The sequence below is a fragment of the Chrysochloris asiatica genome, unplaced genomic scaffold (genome assembly GCF_000296735.1).
Source record: "Chrysochloris asiatica unplaced genomic scaffold, ChrAsi1.0 scaffold00115, whole genome shotgun sequence".
Taxonomy (NCBI): Eukaryota; Metazoa; Chordata; class Mammalia; order Afrosoricida; family Chrysochloridae; genus Chrysochloris; species Chrysochloris asiatica.
The window spans coordinates 7,701,905-7,709,562 of NW_006408633.1; positions in this window are offsets into that span (position 1 = coordinate 7,701,905).

The following is a 7,658-nucleotide window of genomic DNA, read 5'->3' on the forward strand; positions in this document are numbered from 1 at the left end:
TGGAGTTGGTTCTGACTCATAGCAACTCTATGCACAACAAAGGAAACACTGCCAGGTCCTTTGCCATCTGCACAGTCATTGTTACTCTTAATTCCATTGCTGCTGGCTCTGTGTCAATCCATCTCATTGGGGGTCTTCCTGAGCTTTTTAAATATAACTTCTCCAGTTGGAGTATCAGGCACTTAATGATTCAGGTTTTGCTGTATTTAAATGTATCACATGTATTAGTGACACAACTAGATGAAGATCTTTGACTCCAAAGAATTTCATTACATTTCTTCTCTCTCCTTCACAGCTCCTATTACTGATGCGTCCCAAGTGATCGTTGAATGAATGAGTGCAGAAATGAATAAATGAATCGTGAGCCATATTGTAGAAGACAGAAAATTTGAGCCTACTTTTTAACATATCTGAATAGAATATTTAAAGAGCTGTGAACTTACTTTTTCACACCTTAATTTTTCCATTTATAAAACTGAGATATTTGGGGCATCTCCTCACTGTGTCAAAGAAGGTTACATTATTAGTGTAACGTTTATAATATCCTGAAAGAAAATATCTATAATGTTGTTGTTGTTATGGTAAGTGCCATTAGGTCTGTCTGTTCCAACTCATTAGCAAACCTGTATAGGATTTCCTAGGAGCAGCTTGGGGGTTTTGAACTGCTGACCTTGCGGTTTGCAGTCCAGTGCTGTTCCTATAGCACCACACCAGAAGTCTATATATTATGTATCTATAATTGTTGTTGTTGTGTGCCGTGGAGTCGGTTCTGACACAAAGCGACCCTTCACAGGGTTTCCAAGGCTGTAAATCTTTACAGGAGCAGAAAGCCTCATCTTTCTCCCGTGGAACAGCTGGTAGTTTCGAACTGCTGACCCTGAGGTTCACAGCCTGATTTGTAACCATTATGCTACCAGAGCTCCTTATATATCTATAATAGTATAACATTTTTATCATATCCTTTTTTTTTTTTTTTTACTGCTAAGAAGTTGGGAATATGGGGAAATATTCAAAGTGTCTCTTTGTAGTCACATCAAGTCGGTGTTATATGTTTAATGCAAAAAATATTTATTCTAGAACTATAAACGTATATTATATGGACTCTTGGTATATATTAGGTATATGTGCAGAAAATAATAATATACTCCTTGTTCACTGGTTTTTCTGTGCATAGTCTTTGTTGTGCAGTAATTTAAGAACTTACTCAGACACAAATGAGTGTAAATTTAGACAGAACATCAGTGGCTTGGAAAGGCAACAATAAAAGCACTAAGCTTATAGAAAAATTGGTCTTTCTATTAACTTTCAAGGAGAGATAGATGGCTCGCTGAAATGACCCTACTCAAGTGTGAAGATTTGATAGAGTGTCTAAATTTGGTTTCCTTCCTCCACACCTCCAGCCCCGGAACATATCTGAACAATGCCATTTCATCATTGAAATGAATCCTCCAGGAAGAACCCTAACATGAATGCCTATGGAAAATGATGGAGGAGAAACTTATACTTATTTTGGAGTAGATATGAGCATTTTCAATATGTAATTAAGGGACAGTGGGACTCAGAGAAGTTCACTAGTTCACCATCCAGTTAGTTATGGAAGAGTTTGAACCCAAACCTTCAATCCAGCACTTATTTTTTTTTTCATAGACTGGTAGGAGATTCTTGTATTACATAAGGATTTGGAGATTTCTAAAGTGGCAATCAGCAGTTAGCAATTTTGATCCTAAATATAAAAATATTATTGTTATGTGCCATCCATAGTAACCCTATAGGAGAGAATCGAGTGCTGCCAGGAAGTTTCCTAGTCCGTACCCCACAGGAGCAGATTACCAAAATTTTTCTTCTTCAAAGTGGCTGGTAGCTTCTAACTACTGACCTTGCAATTACCAGCTGCATGTGTAGCCATTGAGCCATTGTTATGGCTGTTATGTGCCATGGAGTCAGTTCTGACTCATAGCGACCCTGTGCAGGGTTTCCGAGGCTGTAAATCTTTACAGGAACAGAAACCCTCATCTTTCTCCCATGGAACAGCTGGTAGTTTCGAACTGCTGACGATGAGATTAGCAGCCCATTTTGTAACCACTATGTGAGGGCTTAACATATTCTCTATCTGGGTCTGTATACTTCTAAAGTCAGTGTTTTTATCTAACAGTTGCCCGAAGCATTCTGCACTCTTTGATTGATACCACATCAAAATAGCAGTTTTGGCATCCTTAAGGGACTCAAATGTTGCTCCTTTAAAATGGTCATTTAATGGGGAACAAAAGGAAGCTTCAATGAGTTCAAGCATGGCAATGATTGTGAAGTTGGCCCAGGACTGGGCAGTGTTTCATTCTGTTGTTCATAGGGTTGCTATGAGTCGGTACTGACTTCATGGCACCTAATAACAATCTAACAACAACAAAAGGAAGCCTAAAGAGGCAAGATTAGGGTTGTTGAGTGGATAGGGTAAGGTTTCCTAATATAATTCTCGTAGAACAGCCCTTGCTGCCCTTGAAGAATATACGTTGTTGTAATGGGAAAACATTCCGTTGTGCAACTTTCCTAGCCTTTATCTCACCAATATAGTTTTCAATTTTCCTACCATTTCTTCATAATAATAATAATAATAATAAGCCCCTGTAGTCATTCTATGTGCTTCAAGAAATCTACTAAGATGACCCCTTTAGAATTTTGAAAAGATCAACAGTCACCATAACACTTTGAGCTGATCTCTCAACTTTGAATTTAACTGGCCGAGCGGATGCCTTCAAATTATACTGCTTTAATTGGACCTTGCTCTCCGGCTCAGTCTTGGTAAACTCAAAATCATTGTAGTTATGAATAGTTCCATAAAATAATTATTGTTAGCTTTGGTCTTACTTAACAGACCCATGAAAAGATCTGCTGTTTGAGCTAGCTGATCTTTGTGAAATGCTTTGGACACCCATTAAGCCAAAAGCTTGCTGATGTCAAGACGTTAACTAAAAATTGAAAATGCCAAATCATTTGAGACCCCAATTCAGTACCTGTGGTTTCTGTGGTATTTCTATGGTTTTCATTCAACAGTGTCTTCATTCGTCCAAGTTAACAGTTTTTCATCTCTTGGATCATCTTTGAGGTCTTCCCTACCTTTCTTAAAATGCTTGATCCATCTAAAAACCATTGTTTCATATGTGGCAGCGTTCTATTCAACTTGTAGCAAAGCTACAATGATTTGCAAAGATGTTCACTTGAGTTTTGTTAAAAATTTGGTATTGGCTCTGACCTCAAAATGTCTTCTTTTTCCATGGCACAAAAAGTATCTTTTCTTTAGAGGCATCCTAATGAGACTAAGGGAGTCCTGGTGTGGCACTGTAGATTAAAGCACTAGACCTCAAGGTCTGTTTGAACTACAAGGTTGCTGGTTCAAACACACCGGCTGCTCCTCAGAAACCTTATGCTATGAGTCAGAATTGACTGGACGACACTTAAGAAGAAGGGCAACAAAGAGACTAAGACAAATGTATTACTTAGAGAACTTGTCCATTGGTTGCAGGGACATACATAAATAGGCCCTGTTTGGAATAAATCCAATCATGTATGAACTGGAACTCTAGTAACTTAAGCTTAATTTTTTGACTTAAACTTATATTGAGCAAGTCAGTGTGCTATGTGATTTCTGTGCTAGGTGTTCTGGAGTCCTGGTGTGACACTGTAGGATAATGCACTGGACTGCAAGGTTGGTTTGAGCCGCAAGGTCAGCAGTTCAAACTCACTAGACACTCCTGGGAAACGCAGGGTAGCTATGAGTCAGACCAACTCGACGGCACTTAACATTTACTCTTCAGTACCTTTTAATGAGAAGCTGAGGTTACGAATGGAATATCATAGTTTAGAGACCACGCAAAAATTCCTGGGAGAAGAAAAGACAGGGTAGCTGGTAGGATCAGTAATGGATTTAACACCACAAGGTCGGTAGTTCAAACCCACCAGCTGATCCTTGGAAACCCTACACAGAGTTTCTATGAGTTGGGACCAACTCAACAGCACTCAACAACAAAAACATACCAAGTTGGTTTAAATTCTAATTCTTCCATTTATTTTTCATTTTCGGGCACTGGAGGCCATGCTCGCTTTCTGTGATCTAGTTTCCACATTTGTAAAATGGGGATATAAGACACGTCTATCTCATTAGGTTGTTGTTGTTGTTGTTGTTAAGTGCCATCGAGTCGGGTCCGACCCATAGCGACCCTGTACAGGGTTTCCGAGGGTGTAAATCTTTACGGGAGTAGAAAGCCTCATCTTTCTCCCGCGGAGCAGCTGGTAGTTTCGAACCGCTGACCTTAAGGTTCGCAGCCCGATTCGTAACCACTACGCTACCAGAGCTCCTTAGTGAGCAGCAAAAGCAGTTGTTCTGTGTAGAGTACCTTCACAGACTCTGGTGCGTAGTAAAAACCAAACCAAAACAAAACAAATACGTTGCTATTGAGTTGATTCCAACTCATGGAGACTCCCTGTGTTGCAGAGTAGAACTGAATTCCATGGGACTTTCTTGGCTGAAGTCTTTATGGAAGTAGATCACCAGATCTTTCTTCAGTGGTGCTTCTGGGTTTGGACCAATAACCTTTCAATTAGTTTACTGAAAACTCTTTAGTACTACCCAGGGACACCTGTAGGTGCTTGAAAAATATCAATTCACTAACTCCTCTTCATTTGCAATAGCCCTTCACCATTAATGACGGTATAACATCATTGTTGTTGTTATTAAGTGCTGTCGAGTCTGTTCTGACACATAGTGACCCTTATAGGGTTTCCGAGGAGGAGCTGGTGAGCCTGAACCACAGACCTTGCGATTCAAAGTGACTTTGCAGTCCAGCACTTTAACCCACAGTGCCACACCAAGATTTCAGCCCATTATTTAATGTACACACCTTCTTCATTTTAAATTAAATTTTATCTTGTTGCTGTTGTTGAGACTATAAATAGCAGATCATACACAAATATCAACAATTTCTATATTTCAGTAAGATTGCACATTCTTTAAATTGTCCAATCATTTTGACTCTCATGTATATAAATTCTCCCCCTTAAATTTCCTATCTCATCTTTCAAATTCTTTTGTCAACTTGACCCTATGAGGTATATATATTTTTAATTTTGTTTTTATTGTTGTTGAGAATATATACAACAAAAATAAACCAATTCAATACTTTCCACATGTACAATTCGGTGACTTTGTTCACTCTGTTTGAGCTGTGCCATCATTCTCACCCTCTTTTTCTGAATCGCTCTTCCTCCATTAACTTAAAATCATTGTCCCTTAAGTTTCCTATGCAACCCTTCAAGTTGCTGTTGTCAACGTGATCCCATATAAATAGTTCTTAAAAGAACTGTGATGCTCAAGGTTGGCATTCTTTACTACCAAACCTATTGTTTGGTTTTAAGAAGACCTCAGGAGATATGTTGTTGTTGTTGTTAAGTGCCGTCGAGTCGGTTCCGACCCATAGCGACCCTGTACAGGGTTTCCGAGGGTGTAAATCTTTACGGGAGTAGAAAGCCTTATCTTTCTCCCGCGGAGCAGCTGGTAGTTTCGAACCGCTGACCTTAAGGTTCGCAGCCCGATTTGTAACTACTATGCTACCAGAGCTCCTCTCAGGATATATATATAATATTTTATTGTGAATTATGTGATAGTTTACATGGGAGAACATTAGCTTTGCATCCATCCTGTTGTATATCATTTCATTGCCATGGTTACAATCCCCTCCATGCATCATCAACCAATCAAAGGGTATACTCCACAAGCCTGTTCCCTGGTCATCAGCACACAGCCCGTCTCTTTCCCTGGGTCCAGAGTCCCCAGTTGCTCCATCTCTACATGTCATTGTCTCTGCCTCCATTTCTGGCATCACTGCTTATCTGGGTAGGGTCCTGCTCTCTGCTCTTCTCCCTTGATGGTCCCAGAGACCTCTGTTCCTGGACTGCAAAGTCAACCACTCCCCTCCTTTTGTTATAAAATGTCTACCTTTACATTTCTAACCCTCACAGTCAATCCTGATAACAATTATTCATTATTGTGCCACATGAGTGCCATCCCCATCTCCTTTCATCAGCTCCGCCCAGACAGATTGGATACTACTCAGTAGAGAGTCTACCTTCCTCCATGCCCTCTGGATCTAGGCTTCCTCTTGAAAGCTTGTAAGCCAGTCACTTCTTGCCTTTGTAACCCCCCATTTTGGGTAGCCAATGTCCAAGTTGCTCATCCCTGTCTATCCTGTGTAACGAGGAGGTGGGAATGATCCTAAAGATTTATTTGTTCCCTCTATTGAGCCTTGGGGGATTTTTTTTACTTAAAGCTTCAAGGTTTTCTCATGGCAATATTTTCAGATCCATTCAGCCTCCGTGGACTCCTGGTGTGGTGCTATAGGATTGGCACTGGACTTTGAACCAAATGGTCAGCAGTCAAACCTACCAGCTGCTCTTCAGAAATCCTATACAGGGTCTCTATGAGTCAGAATCAACTTGACAGCACTTAATAACAACAGCACCTGTTATTGCTGTTGAGTATGTTCTGACTCATAGTGACCCTGTATAGGATTTCCAAGGAATACCTGCTGAGTTTGAACCGCTGACCTTGTGGTTTAAATCAACCTTGTAATTGAATGAACATTTTACTTTGCTACACTTCATGCCATGTTGTAAAATTAGGATGGGTAAATGTGAAGAAATTGAGAATTTTAAAACCTTAGAATACCAAACACCCATTGCCATAGAGTTCATTCCAACTCACAATCAGTGACCTTATAGGACAAAAGAATATTGCTCCATAAGGCTTTCAGGGCTGTAAATCTTTATGGGAGCAGTGGGTTAGCAATTGATTGCTTAACCATTGCACCATCAGATGAGGTGGAGTGGGATGAGAGAGATGGGGCGGCAGGTGGGGAGGGGGCAGCTATAGACTGCTCCAGTGATACTATCTGAGGAAGTGACACCAAAATTACTGTCTATAAAATTTCTATGGAGTCCTCCAGCAAAAATCTATTGTTTGTTATAAAAATATACCTGGAGTCAGTTATAGGGTGTGTGGTGGCTCTATAGAACAAGCACTGGAATGCAAACCACAAGGTTGGCAGTTTGAACCCACCAGTTGCTCCATGTGAGAAATATGAAGCTTTCTGCTCCCAGAAGGTTTAAAAAACCTTAGAAACCTTACTATGGATTGGAATAGACTTCACTTAATAAGAACAATAAGTTAATTATAACAACAAAATCATTTTTGTAAGGCTGGTTTATATGTATCTATATGAGGTGACTTAAAAAAAAATCATGTAAAAATTCCATTATAGTTTCATTTCATTTTTCCATGAACTTTCTTTTTTTTTGAAGTTTTTATTGTGAATTGAATGATAGTTTACATAGGAGAACATCAACTTTATATTCATCTTATCATATTTCATTTTATTGCAATAATCCAATCCCCTCTGTGCATCATCATTCAACATCATTTGCTTCCATTCCCCCCTTTTTTTTTTTTTCTTTTGGATGTACACCGAAATACTCAGTAATATATAACCATTCAAACAACCAGAGAGCATACCCTGCAAGCCTGCCCCCTGGCTGCCAGCACACAGCCCCCTCCCTCCTTGAGTCTAGAGTCCCCAACCACTCTGTCTCTCCACATCATCATCTCTGCCTCT